Source organism: Littorina saxatilis, linkage group LG5, assembly GCF_037325665.1.
Source record: "Littorina saxatilis isolate snail1 linkage group LG5, US_GU_Lsax_2.0, whole genome shotgun sequence".
NCBI classification, from domain to species: domain Eukaryota; kingdom Metazoa; phylum Mollusca; class Gastropoda; order Littorinimorpha; family Littorinidae; genus Littorina; species Littorina saxatilis.
In genome coordinates, this window is record NC_090249.1 from 23602165 (window position 1) to 23620993 (window position 18829).

The 18829-nt window shown below is 41.9% G+C and overlaps 1 protein-coding gene and 1 long non-coding RNA gene across 2 annotated transcripts in view; both read right to left on the reverse strand.

The window, feature by feature from the left end:
- Positions 1-7589, reverse strand: part of LOC138966607 (uncharacterized) — a 52412-nt gene extending 44823 nt beyond the window's left edge. The window contains exon 1 of the mRNA XM_070338890.1: positions 7468-7589. The gene's annotated coding sequence lies outside the window, so the exon portion shown is untranslated. The remainder of the gene's footprint in view (positions 1-7467) is intronic.
- Positions 7590-17462: 9873 nt separating this feature from the next.
- Positions 17463-18829, reverse strand: LOC138965846 (uncharacterized). The gene is made up of 2 exons (XR_011455539.1): positions 18362-18829; positions 17463-18072 (listed from the first exon to the last, which is right to left on the reverse strand). It is a non-coding gene; the product is annotated as an uncharacterized lncRNA (long non-coding RNA).

The following is an 18829-nucleotide window of genomic DNA, read 5'->3' on the forward strand; positions in this document are numbered from 1 at the left end:
CTCTCTCTCTCTCTCTCTCTCTCTCTCTCTCTCTCTCTCTCTCTCTCTCTCTCTCTCTCTCTCTCTCTCTCTCTCCGGTATGTCTTTGTCTGTGTCTCCCTTTGAGTCTCTCCGCTTCTGTTTTTCTATGTCTGTCTATGTGTGTGTGTGTGTGTGTGTGTGTGTGTGTGTGTGTGTGTGTGTGTGTATCTCTCTCTCTCTCGCTCTCTCTCTCTCTCTCATCCGACTCCTGGCACACAGGTCAAAGCAGAGGTTAACTTGTGTTAACTTAAGTGCATGTGTACCCAGCAGGAGGGGGGTGATTCGGGTCAGAAGTGGGGCCCAAGCACTTTGGTCTTTGGGTTCTTGCTTTCAGTGGAGAAGATGCCAACATGAAATTGCACTATGCTCTACTATTTATTGTCCTTGTCTATCGGACACGAAGAAGGGAAGCTACAATCGCCCCAGGTCATATATACTCTTTGTTTCCTGAGCCTGGACCATTGAGACGGTTACCTCATAGATCTGTTCATTCTTCAGTTTGTCGGTGTCAAAAGTTATACCCCCATTCCACACAACCGTTCTAGGTCCCGTTCCTGTACCAACCAAGGACTGCTGCCACAACAATGGAACGCTGCGCAAACGGCCGTTTTTGGCATCTTTCAGCAGCGTCTGACCATAGTGGCAGCCGTCCTTGGTCGGCACGGGAACGGGACCTAGAACGGATGTATGGAATGCGCGGGTATGACAACTCAGTGTATGAGAGCGCTACCGTTGCGTTACCGTTGTTTTAAGTTCCTTTTAACGATCCAAGCGTTCCGTTACCGATGGGTTGAGGTTCCATTACCGTTCATTCTGATCGGGAGGGGAACGGCTAAAAATTTGAACATGCAGCCCAAACTCAGCCGTCCCTACCGACCCTACCGTTCAAAGCAGTTACGTTAACGATCAGTTACGTTCATTGCGGTTCTCTCCCGATCCCTCCCGTGCCCGCACCGTTCCTTGGTCGGTACGGGAACGGGACCTAGAACGGTTGTGTGGAAAGGGGATACAAGACTCGACCACTTGGCTTATGGTGGAGACAGCTGGAAGATCTCTGGATATAATTGAAGAGGAGTAGTCTTCCTTTTAGAAAATGTGTACTCTGCCTTGCAGATTACAAATGTGTGCTGTCGGGGCTGGGTAAAGGGAGTGGAGGGTAAGGGGGTGGGGTGGGTAAGCGAGGGGTAAGAGAGACGAAAGAGAAAACTGGACAGGGAAAAGTCACTGCCTGAAGTATTCAATAAAGCCACACACAAAAAAAGAAATTACCACATATGCAGGTTTTCAATTCATATTTGTGCAAAGTATCTGCACAAGCATGTGTGGCTCTGTGAGTATATTCTTGGCTGCTTTCATGGGGTGCCTGTATCCTCAGGAATTTGAGCATTTCTTTTATCTCTCTTTTTCTGACACTGTTGATTTAACGTCATTTTTACAGGACAGTTTTTTTTCTTTCAGTTATAAGTTTGATCTTATTGTTTTAGGACAAGTAGAGCTCGTTCACCAGTAGCAAAGACTCACTCAGTCCGTCAGTGTGCCTGAGTGTGTGTGATGGAGGGGGGGGGGGGCTCTCTCCACCTGCAATGTACGGACAAGTTTGTACTGGCCCAAGGGTGTCCGTTCATGAGAGGGACTGCTGTAACAGCAAAACTAGTGTGATACATAAGTAATCAATTTATCCACTTGACTATATTCACAAGGACCTATCACTCTTCTTTGCATGTTTTTATGCCTACGGATTTTCAAATACTCTGCAACACATGTAACCCAACTTCAACATGTGCCCGTACAATACCGCTTCTTTTATGAAAACATTGCTTCGGCCATGTTGATTTTAATCAACCAATTTTCTTGTTACGTCTGTACTTAGCTTGCACGCAAAGGCGAGACCAGAAAACAATCAGGTATTGATCTTTTATTGTCTGAGTGACCACGTCTGTTGACGAAACAGGGACTGATGCACTAAACACCGCGATAAGATGGAATCTACACTTCAAAGGCAGCACAAGGCATAACGGATGGTTTGCGTTTATTATAGTAAAGCTAGTTTTGGGCTTTACACTAACCATCACTGTCCGCGGCAATGTCATCAATATTCTTGGTACCTAAATTCAGATTAAAGGCACAATTGATTGGAGAGCACAGGAAGTATTTATATCCAAAAGAAAAACAGATGCGGGGAGAAACAAACATGAAACATCCACACGGCACATATTTTGCGTAAAACAGTTGAAATCCGAATCTTTATGAAAGTTTCTTGGTTTTGTGTAAAAAGATATGTTTGAGGCTTATGCAGTTTCTGATTGGTGTATAAATATTAATTGAACTTTGGGCTCACTGAAAGCTTTTGTGTGGATAGGCTTGAAAAGATATATTGGAGATCATGTATGTTCAAATGAGTCTGACGTCATCATCTCGTCTCTTAGACGAGTAGGGGATGGTGGTTCGATTCAAAGCATATATAAGTATATCTCAAATTTCTCCTTAAAAAAAGAATGTTGTCTTTGGTGAGGTCTTCTTAGTGTACATGAACTTGTCACAAGTTAGATCCTGCGTTCATGGTTGATTCCCAGTGTAAAGTTTGGTTTGTAGGCCCCATCTGGCCAAACATCGAGCACATTGCAGTTTCAGCCTCGCACTGCTTTTCTGGTCAAATTGAGCAGGGATGGATGTATGTTGCAAACTAGCTGGATCGTGCAACTAAAATGGCAGCTTCATAATACGTACACTACTCGTGCTGCCTTGATGAATAGTGTCTGGTTAGTTCATCTTCAAAGTTCAGTTCCACAACATCACAGCTTGACATGCAATAGCAATTGTATAGAGTAGAGGGGCGCATCTTTTATTGTGAATACATAAAAGTCAAGCTAGTCTAATGCCTCTCTCCTGCGTGCAGTTCTATCTCTGTGGCATTGCCTTGTCCAGGTCTTTCTCTTCTGTCGGAACGGCACACCTGTCATTATTTAACGTAAAGGTATTACACAAGACAAGTTTGTTCACCTGGGTAGCGGGCGGGTGTTCAAATGAAACACCTGTCCTGTCAAAGCCTTGCCCTGGCACGCCACAGACACCAACAGAAGGATGGCACCTACAGATTTGTGCAGTGTACTAGACAGACCCACGGGCCGAATAATGACGAGGTGTGTGTGTGTGTGTGTGTGTGTGTGTGGGGGGGGGTACAAGACAGTCATGCTATCGGAAAACTGATCAGACAGGAGCGTTTCGGTTCCTATCTGTCTATGTCAACAGGACGGGCCGAGATATCAGGTACCAGAAACGTATTCTTCTTTAAAGGTGTGGTATTGCTATGGAGATTCTCTTACAAAAATCTACATGTCGGTTCTTGGCGCAAAGCATTCTGATAATCATCGGTCCACGCTATTGCTCATGTCTCTCTGGGATAAATGAGAACCCGAAGGGACGTAACTCATTTTACGTGAGTTCAGGATGGGCGCAAATGTGATAAACCTTGTCATAATGTTAGTAATACCACGCGAGTCTGAGATTTTGTAGAAATCCAGGTATGCTTCGATGATGGTGTTAAAAATAACCGTTGACTTGGAATAATTTCCTTTTACGGGGACAGCCCTTCTGTTAGAGCTATGCAACTATTGTCTCGCAAATGAAGACTTTTACTATCGTGGAAAATCAGGGTATTTGCAATGACTGAGGCAAAATAACATAAATTATCCTACATAATTGTGAGAGAGACACTCGTGAGATAATAATCGTTCAAATCACACGTGTGTATATCATGTAAATGAGGTCATGTCAAGCAAGTCTGGCAGGGACCTGTTTTTCCACTGCTTATGATGCCAAAGTCACCGAGACAAACGTCATTATAGAGAAAAAAAATTGTGCTCGCTAATTACCATCGATGAATTTTTAGAACTAACACGTCACGCCACACTTTCAGAGTGACGTTTCTTTACTTTGACGTAATAGATTGCACAAGGCTTTAGAAGAGATCTAGGTTCCAAAACAAGCGCCTTCAAGTCAGCTGCCTCGACTGCAGGACATTTTCAGTAAAATACACGTAAGTACAGTATGTAGGATAAACAGAATAATACATGGCTTGCTGTTTCGTACCAGATTTACACTCGTTGCTTATTCAAATAGTGAACAGCTCGCTTTCGATCGCAGTTCAATATTTAAAAAACAAAAATCGTGTAACTGAATCTGGTACGACACAGCAAGCCATGTAGTATTCTCTATTTAAATTTTTTTTGTTTTTAAATCCATTAGCATTTTGTTTGTTTCACATTCCTCCTCCTACACGTCACTTGAATGTTCATGCCTTTTTAATGTTCAGAATCACACCACTATTCGTGTTACGACTGAACATGTTTGGATTAGCAAGAAGAAATAAAGTTAACCATTACGGACGGCAAAGTTTGTTTTTTAACCTTTAATAATCTGTAAACACGGCCTTTGATCGGCATATCGGTAGTTCACTTCCATCTGTGACGTGCTGCTTTCTCTTGCAGGTTGCAGGGTACATTAGAGAGCTTTTTAATTGACATAAATCTCTGTCGAAGTGAATTTCAGGTATGTTTATGTATCTGCTATGAATACGATCCCTGTTTGGTTTGAATAAGTGAGAGCCGTACCGTGAAATCTGTGTGATCAATGGTATTATTATAAGCCGGGAGTGCGTGCGAATGCTGGAACTGCATTAATTCAGTGTCACGCCGATCCATTAAAGGACGCGATAAGGAAAGGACAAAGAAAAAAAAACGTGTATATATAATTCAGCGTGGTAGGTTTATATGCACACAGAATAAACGGAAAGAGACGGGTTTTTTAGAACAGGCTGAACTCTACTCTGTAACTGGAGATTAATTTTCTCAACGTGTTTTATGCAGTCAGTGGTGCAGGTATAATAAAATCAATAACCTAACAGGAGAGGAGGATCAAGTGTCAGGGCGGGATGAATCGTTTGCGTTGTTGATGAGATAAAGATAGGTTGAAACACCGATTTTCATCAAGGTATTTGGTATTTCTTCCTATGAGTTGAAAAGTGAAGTTAAGTATCCCCCCCCCTCCCTCCCTTTTATTTTTTTTAATAAGCAGTGTTATTTAGATAGTTGCTCACGTTAGAGATTTTTCGGGGGGGGGGGGGGGGGGTATTATATAACTACCTCTACACAGACCATTGTATGTAGCTGCTTGACTGACAGAAATGGAGAAGGATAGAGAGAAGAAAAAGAAGAAAAATGTAACGAGAGAGCAAACAAAAAGCAACACAAAAACAATAAACAAACAAAAACAACAAACAAACAAAAACGCGCCATTAATGAGAGCAAGCAGACCAGTAACTAAACAACGATGCAAGTAGGCAAGCAAGCAAAACCAGAATTAAACAAATTACAAAAAAATTAAAATATGACTTCAATAGCAATTTCAAAAGAAAAGAAAAGTGAGATGTTGCAGAAGACGATCCTCAGAAGAAGATGTATTTATATCAAGTGTAGAAAACAAGTATACTTGTGACGATGAAACGATTTGGATACACAAAAGGGACAATAAATCAGTGAAATGGTGTACCAAGAAATGTATGAGCAACATTTTGTCTTCATTTCATGTCCGAACTTACCTTTGACTTGGTCCAGGTGTAAGTTTTGAAAAAAAAAGTTTATCGTTAGATGACCTTAAATATCACCACTGCAGCTAGTTTCCAAAGCCTCACACGAAAACTCCTCAAGGATGTTAAAGCTGTAATATTCTTAGCAACGAAAATACTCACACCTCAATAACCGATAAGGACACGCAGTAACGTAACGTACTTCACAATTCCATTTTACACTTGCACAAATCAGGGTACTGTGTTACATGCGCTGAGAGCGTTAGACGGCACAGGTGAAAGGTTTACCCAGGTAATCCGGCCAGCGATTACATCGAGCGGCATACTACGACGGGATTAGAGATCAAAGGATCAAAGGCTAATGCCTACTCGTGTAGGCGACAGTGCGCTAAAGGAAAGAGACGCACGTGAAAGGCTTTCCTTGTAGGTAGGTATGAGTGTTGTCGGAGTTTGCCTTTCTGTGTTTTGAGACAATAGCGACGGGCGCAGTGGCCTGGTGGTAAGACGTCGGCCTCCAAATCGGGAGGTCGTGAGTTCGAATCCCGGTCGCTGCCGCCTGGTGGGTTAAGAGTGGAGATTTTTCCGATCTCCCGCGTCAACTTATGTGCAGACCTGCGCGGGAAAACTGGGTCTCAACGGCGAAACAACGACACTCAGTGACGCTATAACGTCACTAGGATAAAATAGCTACATACAAGACATACGTGCACACCATAGCATCACTCATTCATACGATCAGAACATATTATAGACTGACAAGCAAAACTGATTCAATATAAACAAAAGAAACAGCATCTACTTACAGTTCACTCCTCAATGAAGAACTAAACACACACGAAGTTACGGCGGGACTGTTCAACACATCGCCGGTCTGAATCACTCACCTCGCTGATGATAAATCAGCTATTAAACCACAGGTCAAAGATGATACTCACAATCCAGCACAGGCTATCTGTATTTTAAAAGATGTCACACCAACACAAAGAACTGCTTCAAATAGAACACCGTGCCGGTTTCAAGGCATAAGCACACAGGCCGATCCACACACAGCGAAATCACCGGTCAGACTGACCGAACTCGCACTGTCGGGGGACGTGAATGCGTACGCATCCGTTTAAGGGATTAACCAATTAAAACGCAGCATCTACGCACAAAGACATACACGCATCACGGAACAACGACATACACGACACCACGGAACAAACTGGCACATACACGCATGGTCAAGGGGAATAATTGGGGTAGGGAACGAGAGAAAGGAACAACAGTACGTCAAATCGCCACACTATGCGGCTACATACAGTTCACCGACTATAAACTAAGACCAGCAGGCAGCAGGACTTTTCTTCTGTTTCATATTTGCAAACACATCCAATCAAGCTAAGAACTTAATACGTACAATCGTAAAAGGTCACTAGTATTCTGATATTCCTAAACATTTAAGAAAAGGACTCCAATGCGAGTGGGAATAGAAGATTGATGTCTCGTTTATCTGTCTCTGTCTATCTCTTTCTCTGTGTGTGTGTGGTGGAGGGAGGGGGTTGTGTGTGTGTGTGTGGGTGGGGGGGGGGGGTCAGTTGTGTGAGTGTGTGTGCGTCTTTGTCTCTCCAACTAACTCTCTCTCTCTCTCTCTCTCTCTCTCTCTCTCTCTCTCTCACACACACACACAAAACACGCGCGCGCGGCGCACACACAGCCTGACACGCACTGCGGCACTCACACCGGCACACACACACGCAACTCCGATCAAGCTCGATCCCTATACCTGCTAGTAAAATTATACATTTACAGTCGGCATACAATACAACTATCGTATCCCACACACGAAACGCTGAAACCAAGCATTGTCGTAGATAACTCACCTGTTCAAAGACAGTCACAGTGAAATCGTGGTAGAGTTTACTCCATTCTTCTAATCAGACTAGACACACAAGTCTTCTTACAACCACTTCACATATCCGTTATTAAAGAAAAAACGCCGACTTGTATTCACAGCTCCCATTTCCTTCGTGCATAGTGCTTTTAGTTATGCGCTATAAAAATCTCCTTAATAAATAAATGTCCACCAACGTCGAGCACCCACACAGACAACACCTGTGCATGTACCCGGAATTGTTGGAACTGTGGATCTACCCGTCACAGAACGCGACGAAAGCAATCTGTCCCAGGCGAAACAAAAAGCGTACGTTGGGCCTACAAGTAGACTGATTGTTAAACCGTTATGGCTTTGAGACACGCACCACAGGCGCCTTCTGTTGAAAGAATGATACTTATCCCCCCCTCTGCTTCTTTCTCTCTGTAAACTTGTAGGGCTAGTTATTTTTCAGTAACTTACCCAACAACCAAAATCACTTACCCAACAACGGGCCTGAATCCTCGATAGCTCATGGGTAGAGACTGTACACATTGTGGATCTACTTTTATTTTAGCGACTCAAAAGTTCAGCAGGGGCGGATCAGTTGCTTTGTAAGGGGGGGGGGAGGCACTTTGAATCGAAAGTGAATGTGATGGGCGCGAAGCGCCCGAATTTGCTAGGGGGGTCCGGGGGCATGCCCCCCCGGAAAAAAAATTTGCCCAAAGAAGCAAAATGGTGCCATCTGGTGCCATTTGAACTTAGAAATGGTCATAAAATCAGCATAGAAAAATCTTTTTTTTCTCCTTTTTTTTTTCTTTTTTTTTTCGGGGGGGGGGGGCACGTGCCCCCTGTGCCCCCCCCCCCCCCCCCTCGTCCGCCCCTGTTCAGAACACTCTAATGAACAAAATATACATTTCTGGAGCAAACAATACAACCATGCCGCATTTAAACCAGCAACTACAGGCTTGAACACATGAATCTCAATATAAAATCCATGAGTTTGGTTGTTTTCTGAGTTCAGATCTGCCGTGCACAATCGTTTATCGCTAGCAAGATTCCAAGGAAACGTAACTCTCATACTTTGTCTACCGACACGAGTAGTTCCCCTTCCCGATTTCGGCTGCATCGACGAGACTGCAATCCGACGGTCAGTTTTCAACAATATTTCATTTTATAAACAGATCACACGCAATCAATTGCAAACATTTAATCAACTTAAAGAACATGCAGCGGTTTCATACACTAGTTTGCCCCAGAAAACTAAACTTCATACAGTTTTTAACGTTGGAACACGGGTGTAAAACTTCGTCTGCCGGCTAGTCACATTCGAGGAAAGAACATTTCCTGAGCGATACCAAAACATGAACAGAACACACACTATCTGCCTTTACCGCCACAGCAGAATGACAACATAACTGTGTACTTGATTTTAGTTCAAAACATGGAAACTGACAAGAAGTGTTAACAAAATTGAATGATTTGCACGGCGGAACTATACAACCGCGCATTAATCGTCGAAATCGATCGCCTGCGCAGGTAGACTGTTTGGGTGAATATGATTCGATCAAACTTTCGCACAAAAACTCCTCTTTTCTTTGAATAACTGAAGAAAGGAGGGATAAAGAGGTTACATACCTCGTCTCAGTGATTATCAAAAATAATGGTCTCAGTTCGCGGTCATGAAAAAGCTCGCTGAAGCTCGCATTTTTCATGATCCGCTAACTTCGACCATTATTTTTGATAATCACTGAGACTCGGCATGTAACCTCTACGTGTTCATCAATTAGCAATGATGGTAAGCAGTTCAACTTGCACTGACATGGATTGGTACAGTGAGTCGTTTTACAATGGACGTAAGAAGACAAAGTGGCATAAAGCGAGGTTTTACAGGAACGCAGAGAGAATAGAACAAGTCGCGTAAGGCGAAAATACAACATTTAGTCAAGTAGCTGTCGAACTCACAGAATGAAACTGAACGCAATGCCATTTTTCAGCAAGACCGTATACTCGTAGCATCGTCAGTCCACCGCTCATGGCAAAGGCAGTGAAATTGACAAGAAGAGCGGGGTAGTAGTTGCGCTAAGAAGGATAGCACCAGGGCCGGACTACCGGGGGGGTTATGGGGGTTGCGCAACCCCCCCCCCCCCCCTAGCCTAAACATGTACCTTACTTATTTTTTTTATTTTTTATTATTGCTTATTTTTATGCCGTTTCATGCAAGGAGCGACCATTTTCCTATCTCAGAATATGACCTACCCGTCAGCTTCAGGGGGCTTCGCCCCCTGACCCCCACAACAAGGGGGGGGGGGGGGGGTTCTAGGGTTTCCGGACACCCCCCCCAGCCAAAAAATAAAAATTTTGAATGAGGTATGCATTTCTTTATTTTACATTGAGTTTCAATTCTTGGGGTATTAATCAGTGACAAAATCTGCTGCCTGAAACTGGTAATGATCATCCTCAGAATGCACCAGATTGCACCATTTTGCATCCTTTTTTTCAAATTTTTCCGGGGGGGGCATGCCCCCGGACCCCCCTAGCAAGCTAGGCGCTTCGCGCCGTCGGCTCGGCGCTTCGCGCCTTCACACCCATATCTTCACAATATACTTTTTAAAAAAACCAGTCATAAAATGAACTGATCCGCCCCTGCCGCCGCCAGGGGGGACATCCCCCTGGGCCACCACTGGCAACCCCCCCCCTCCTCTTCGCCTAGTCCGGCCCTGAGCACGCTTTTCTGTACCTCTCTTTGTTTTAACTTTCTGAGCGTGTTTTTAATCCAAACATATCATATCTATATGTTTTTGGAATCAGGAACCAACAAGGAATAAGATAAAAGTGTTTTTAAATTGATTTCGACAATTTAATTTTGATAATAATTTGTATATATTTAATTTTCAGAGCTTGTTTTTAATCCAAATATAACATATTTATATGTTTTTGGAATCAGAAAATGATGGAGAATAAGATGAACGTAAATTTGGATCGTTTTATAAATTTTTATTTTTTTTTTTACAATTTTCAGATTTTTAATGACCAAAGTCATTAATTGATCCAAGCGGAGCGGCGCGTAGCGAGGTAGTTTTTTTTTTCATCTCCCAGCACTGAAATTTTTTTTGCCAAGTGGTGTCTGTCTGGACATTGTTCTAGAATTCATCTTTTAGCACAATATTAGCGACACTGTTTGGACAATTCTATTAAAATTAGGCGTACAAACTGATTTTGTTTCGGGGAATCCTCTCAGAGGATCAGAATTTTCATATAATATCATCGGAAGCTGTTACAACGGGAAAATGTGAAACTTTTGTCACTTTTTAACATGGAATTTCATCTTTGAGCGTTTCAAGCGGACTTTAATAAAATAGTTATTTGCGAATTAAGCAGCGGAAGACACTCACCGGTTCAACATGTGTATGGTCATTAAACCTCAAAACATTTCAGTAAGTGGTTTAGACAAACACCTCGGACATGTGAGGGTGACTGGTTTGTAGCTGAAGAGTTTTTTTCTAAAGTGTGTTCTAAATACAAATGACGTACTGGTAATGATGTAATGAGTTGTTCTAATCTTGTTCTTGGAACTCTTGCTGTTCCAAGCTTGTTCTTAGCAAGTCTTGGTGACGAGAACAAAGACTATCAATGAAATCTTTAGAAATAACCTCTGACAACGACGACGATGACGACGACGACGACGATAACAACAACAACAACAAATGACATCGACGACGACGACGACGACAACAACAACAACAACAACAACAACAACAACAACAACAACAACAACAACAACAACAACAACAACAACAACAACAACAAAAACAACAACACGAGAACAACAACAATCACGACAACGAACATGACAACAACAACACCAACAACTACGACGACAACTACAACGACTGGGTTATGATGACATCACCAATGATTTAAAGGCCGTTAAAAAATCGTTAAATCCTATTTCTTCACTGATTCTTATGAAATTTTAAAGGTAGGTTTGTTGTCCCCAACTTATTTTCACTCCATACTTTTCCAGAAGAAAAACATAATTTTGGCAGTTAAAAACCGTTAAATTTCAATTCTTCACCGATATTTATGAAATTTTGTGGGTAGGTTCGTTGTCCCCAACTGATTTTCACTCTATACTTTTCCAGAAGAAAGACATAATTTTGGCAGTTAAAAAACGTTAAATTTCAATTCTTCACCTATCTTTATGAAATTTAGTGGGTGGGTCCGTTGTCCCAAACTGAATTTTAAGACATACTTTTCCAGACAAAAAACCTTATTTTTGGCAGTTAAAAACCGTTAAATCTCAATTCTTCATCGATATTTATGAAATTTTGTGGGTAGGTTCGTTGTCCCCAACTGATTTTCACTCCATACTTTTCCAGAAGAAAAACATAATTTTGGCAGTTAAAAACCGTTACATTTAAATTTTCACCTATCTTTATGAAATTTAGTGGGTGGGTCCGTTGTCCCAAACTGAATTTCAAGACAAACTATTCCAGTCAAAAAAACTTATTTTTGGCAGTTAAAAACCGTTAAGTCTCAATTCTACACCGATATTTATGACATTTTGTGGGTAGGTTTGTTGTCAGATTTGACATGATGGCAGAATTGAAAGTGTGAGATATCCTGATGTTTCACAATTTATGCTGCATAATTCAGCCCCATAGGCGCTTGAATTTTAGGTGGAGTTGGGTTTTTTTTTCAGCCCAAACCAGTAACCCCCACATGGTTTTCATGTCCCTTTCTGAGAGACTTCAACAAGTTTCAATTTGACGTCATGATTAGCCTGCCGCATTAGCAAGTATGAAAACACGTCATCGATGACACATTTTAAGACAGAGAGAGAGAGAGAGAGAGAGAGAGAGAGAGAGAGAGAGAGAGAGAGAGAGAGAGAGAGAGAGAGAGAGAGAATCATGTACACACAGATGGACGACTTCGCTTGGGGTATGTACTGCCCGGCAGTACACATCTACTTTATTTTTAAGCCACCAAGCTGAAATGCAATACCGAAGTCCGGGCTTCGTCGAAGATTACTTGACCAAAATTTCAACCAATTTGGTTGAAAAATGAGGGCGTGACAGTGCCGCCTCAACTTTCACGAAAAGCCGGATATGACGTCATCAAAAACATTTATCAAAAAATGAAAAAAAACGTTCGGGGATTTCATACCAAGGAACTCTCATGTCAAATTTCATAAAGATCGGTCCAGTAGTTTAGTCTGAATCGCTCTACACACACACACACACACACACACACACACACACACACACACACACACACACACACACACACACACACACACACATACACCACGACCCTCGTCTCGATTCCCCCCTCTACGTTAAAACATTTAGTCAAAACTTGACTAAATGTAACAAGTCGCGTAAGGCGAAAATACAATATTTAGTCAAGTAGCTGTCGAACTCACAGAATGAAACTGAACGCAATGCAACGCAGCAAGACCGTATACTCGTGGTCCACCGCTCACGGCATAGGCAGTGAAATTGACAAGAAGAGCGGGGTAGTGGTTACGCTATGCTGCATAGCACGCTTTTCTGTACCTCTCTTCGTTTTAACTTTCTGAGCGTGTTTTTAATCCAAACATATCATATCTATATATTTTTGGAATCAGGAACCGACAAGGAATAAGATGAAAGTGTTTTTAAATTGATTTCGAAAAAAAAATTTTGATAATAATTTTTATATATTTAATTTTCAGAGCTTGTTTTTAATCCGAATATAACATATTTCTATGTTTTTGGAATCAGCAAATGATGGAGAATAAGATAAACGTAAATTTGGATCGTTTTATAAATTTTTATTTTTTTTTTACAATTTTCAGATTTTTAATGACCAAAGTCATTAATTAATTTTTAAGCCACCAAGCTGAAATGCAATACCGAACCCCGGGCTTCGTCGAAGAGTACTTGACCAAAATTTCAACCAATTTGGTTGAAAAATGAGGGCGTGACAGTGCCGCCTCAACTTTCACGAAAAGCCGGATATGACGTCATCAAAGACATTTATCAAAAAAATGAAAAAAACGTTCGGGGATTTCATACCCAGGAACTCTCATGTCAAATTTCATAAAGATCGGTCCAGTAGTTTAGTCTGAATCGCTCTACACACACACACACACACACACACACACAGACACACGCACATACACCACGACCCTCGTTTCGATTCCCCCTCGATGTTAAAATATTTAGTCAAAACTTGACTAAATATAAAAAGATACAGACAGACAGGCACTGCCGCACAGACATTGACAGACGGCCGACAGGCAGACAGACATAAAGTCACACACGCACTTTATTGTAGAGAGAGAGAGAGAGAGAGAGAGACAGAGAGAGAGAGAGAGAGAGAGAGAGAGAGAGAGAGAGAAAGAGAAAGAGAGAGAGAGAGAGAGAGAGAGAGAGAGAGAGAGAGAGTACCAACACAGAGACATAGACAGACAACAGACAGACACACAAAAAGACACACAGACAGACAGAGTAAACAGACGTGGGGTATGTGGAAGGGGATGACATATTTTTTCTATCAGTGCAGAAAACAAAACAGTCATGCTGTGCCATGTTCTTTACGATAGTGACCGCGGCATCTTCAGTTGTGACAAAGCATTGTGGTGCAGTTACCACACAACTTTCTCAGTTCCAGACACACTAACGCGAGGCGAGACGTCGAATCCCTGGAGCCTGTCAGTCTTACCTGGCGGTCGTAACACCTGCCAACTCAGTTTCTGGCCTGCAGTCGCCGACTTCGTCAAAGCCGCCGGTTCGAACAGGTATACGCTATTACTGAAAAACAGGTTAAGGTAGCACGGTCGCTGGTGGGTGCTCCTGGCAATTCTGGATCTATGAAACTGGCGCTGATGGGGTCGAATTCGAAAAATTCGAAAAATTCAATCTACCCACAGCAGGTAACCCCGCAGTGGGCGACCCATAATGAGAGTCATTCAATCTTCTGCGAATCCACTGTTAAGGAATGTTGGATCACATAATTTTAAAGGTAGTCTGTTTTGTGTGAGACAACAGACCAGTTCAAATGAAAACCTGTTGGTCTCAGTGCCGGGAATGATGTCGGAAAATTGTGCAAAATACTATAGTAATCATAAAATTAAGCGTCCCCCGATAATATATATATATATATATATGGAAGACTCTTAGCGTCGCTCATTATGGGGTGTCCCAAAGCGAAGTCGTCTACATGTATTACGAGAAGATGTTTTAAAAGGACCACTTCTGTACAATTGATTGCCAAGGCAAAGGCCACGAGTAATGAGTGGAAGACGCCAACTACGGATGAATTATATAAGTGGTCGAATTCGACTCCTTAAGAAAAGCTGACAGAATCCGGTGTAACACGAAATTCTTACTCCACGAAATATTTACTCCGGAGTAAAAATTTCGTACGAAATTCTTACTCCGAGTACACCTTTTGTACGAGAAAAGAACTCCCCAAGGCACGAAAAAATTACTCCCTCCACGAAATTTTGACTCCCCAATTTTTTTTACTTCCAGTAAAAATCTCGTACGCGAAAATGAGATGCGGGCGAAGGGATAATGCCAATACGTGATCTCGCGCTGCAAACAAATGTCGCGCTACCCTCCCTCCACCCCTTCCACCACCAAGACTAACAGGGGACAGGGGAGTAAAAGTTGCGTACACCTGGCGTGGGCAGTAAATTGCTCGTGTTAGGGTGGAATAATTTATTCGTTATTTATTCGTCAGGGGAGTAACATTTTTGACCGAAATGTGACTCGGAACACACCTGTCGTGGGGAGTAATTTTCTCGTGTTATGGGGGAGTAAGTTTTTCGTCAAGGGAGTACAATTTTCGTACGACATTTTTACTCCGGAGTAAAAATCTCGTGGGAGTAATTTTCTCGTGTTACACCGGGTCTGTCAGCCCGCGTCGTTAAAGGTATGTTTTCAGCAGGCGAAGATGAGGTTGATAAAAATGAATCTAATTTAAATGAAATGGTACATAATGATAACGCTGATTTAAATTGTATGATAACAGAAGATGAAGTTTTAAAAGCAGTTAAAAAGCTAAAGAATAATAAAGCCTGTGGAAATGATCAAATTATAAATGAATTTTTGAAAGCTTCTGCTGGGAAGTTGATTAAAGTATATACAAAGCTGTTTAATGTAATTCTTTGTTCTGGACACATGCCCGACGAATGGTCTGTTGGACTTTTACGCCCCATGTATAAGCAAAAGGGAGATGCTGAAGACCCAGCTAATTACAGAGGTATAACCCTGATGAGCTGCTTTGGAAAGTTATTTACCAGTGTTCTGAATAATAGGCTAACTAATTATTTTGATGAGTATTCAGTCATTGGTGAAGAACAAGCCGGTTTTCGAGCAGGTCATTCAACCCTCGACCACATTTTTACTTTACATAGTATTATTGATTACTTTCTATCAAAGAGAAAAAGGTTATATTGTCTTTTTATTGATTATGAAAAAGCATTTGATAATGTGAAAAGAGCTTTTCTATGGAAGAAGATGTTTGACGCTGGTATAAATGGGCGAATGCTAAATATTATTCAAAATTTGTATAGTTAGGCCAAGTCATGTGTTTTGGTAGGTAACCAAAAGTCAGATTTCTTTCAATGTTTTACCGGTGTGCATCAAGGGGAAAACTTGTCACCTGCATTGTTTGCTGTGTATTTAAATGATTTACAAGCTTATATGTTTGATAAAACTGAACACCTCCCTACTATTGAAAGAGAGGTTGCTATGTTGGACTTACAGCCGGATGATGCTGAGCTGATGTTTAAAATGTTTATTAATTTATATGCAGATGATACAACCATTTTAGCAGAATCCACAGAAGCATTACAAGACTCGCTTAATGTGTTGTCCGAATACTGCGATCTGTGGAGTTTGCGGGTGAACGCCAAAATAAACAAACGAAAATAGTTGTTTTTTTCAAGAGGTAAAATACGAAAATTGCCATTATTTAAATACAAAGATGAATTTGTTGAGGTCGTGTTTGGTTTTCAATATTTGGGTTTAATTATAATCATAAGTTTAATAAATCACAAAAGTTGTTATATGCATGATAAGGCCTCTCGAGCAATGTTTAGCTAGAAGTGTAGAAAATTGTCGTTGTCCATAGATATTCAAATACCGGCACGGTTGGCCTAGTGGTAAGGCGTCCGTCCCGTGATCGGGAGGTCGTGGGTTCGAACCCCGGCTGGGTCATACCTAAGACTTTAAAATTGGCAATCTAGTGGCTGCTCCGCCTGGCGTCTGGCATTATGGGGTTAGTGCCAGGACTGGTTGGTCCGGTGTCAGAATAATGTGACTGGGTGAGACATGAAGCCTGTGCTGCGACTTCTGTCTTGTGTGTGGCGCACGTTATATGTCAAAGCAGCACCGCCCTGATATGGCCCTTCGTGGTCGGCTGGGCGTTAAGCAAAACAAACAAACAAACAATAGATATTCAAATTGAATTGTTTGATAGAATAGTTGCATCGATTATGTTATATGGCTGTGAAGTATGGGGACCAAATTTGGTAAATTTAGCAACAAAATTGCAGCTACGTTTTTATAAGATTATTTTGAAATTGAGAAAGTCGACCCCAGCGTGTATGGTATTAGGCGAATTAGGCAAATTTCCACTAGATGTCCTCGTAAAAAATAGAATATTTAGTTTTTGGTTTAAATTGGTGGATTGTAATAATAGTAATAAGTTTTCAAATGTATTGTACCGTTTTTTGCATCGCCTCTATGTAAATAACATATATGAAGCACCCTATTTAAAACATGTTGAAACAACTTTAAATGCTCTTGGTCTTAGTGGTTTTTGGCATGACCAGTTTAATTTACGATGTTCCGAAAAATGATTTAAATTGAAAACGTTGCAATGTGTCACGTTTCACAGATCACAAAAGGTGATTATGAACGGTTAGTTACTGCTAACTAACTAACCACACCACGATCGATCCACTCTCGCAGCCATACACTGAAATAGATAGAATCAACAAAAGTATAAGTTTCAGACGCCTGTTTATATACTATCTCGCCACCTCCCTCGAGACTTCACTCCAAAAGATGTTTTTACGTTCAAAACGTAAAAAATAGGTCACTGACAAAAATGCCAGTCAAAGTTTAGAAAATGATAATAACACGCTGATCCCGTGTATAGACAGGAAATATAACTGGTCTGCCTAAAAGCGCTGGTTAATGCAGGTGTCACACACCCCACGTTGTCACCACTCAAATGAAATCACAAATACACAAGGTGACTTGGTGGTTAAAGGCGCAATGGCATGGTGTACTTAGCTTTTCGTTATGGAGTGGGCGACCCGTAAATAGTCCTTCCCCACTACTGCTTCGTTGATTGTAGTGCCAGTCGGCGTTGAACGAAGCAGGGAACCGTGGGGAAATCAGGCGCCTCACTCAGCTGCTGAAGACAACGGGTGGTCGTGTTGGTGACGTCACTCGGCCTGTCGGAAGACCCCTGCAGACGGCGACGGCCTCACCGGTTATCCCAGCAGCAGCAACCGTATACAGCACCGCGACACCAGGTTACAGCATACAGCTCCGCGACACCAGGTTACAGCATACAGCTCCAATTCAGGTAGGTACCGATGAGTAGGCTGCAACAAAAAGCATCGGTGCACTAAACATTCCACGCAACCCTTCACCCTCCACCTTCAAACATGTCACCTTTACATATTTCATCGAGCACGTGGCCTGCACAAACGAACTTTTAAAACAAAAAATCAGCTATTTTCCTTCCTTCTCTCCATATCTGCAAAAACCATATACAGATTATTATTTTAGCGTCACAAAGAGCAAATTATGCGCTAACCTGGAAAGAACAACAGAGAATATTTCATTCCACAAACATAAACTCGTCAACACCGTTAAATAACGATTTATTACCTCAACAGCCTAATGTAGGTAGCTCTCCTTTAAGCGAATCCGCTTCCTTTGATATAACTTCCGCCCCTCGACGAATTTCTTGCCATACCCCTCTTGCGCTGAATTACTTTATGCGTTGGAAAATTCCCCCGCTCAGCCAAGAGTCACACCTGACAACCTTGTCGTCAAATAACATCATGTAGACGGCGAAAAGTGGTCCCTTCTTGACGTTCCCAAAAGCTCTACTGTACATGCAGAACGGCACGTTGTCATGAAATGATGTATCACCAACGTGTAGTAAACCAACAAACTTCTGGAAACAAGAAACCCGCCCTTCTCTCTGGCCGCCAAATGTTGAAGTGCCTAGTTTCATGTCCCCACAAAACAACCTTGATAATATCACGTTACTCCGCTTGTTACGTATCCAGTTCAGTCACCGTCAGTTTTGCCCTGGCAGCAGAAATCACCCACGTGGAACCCCTGCAAAAC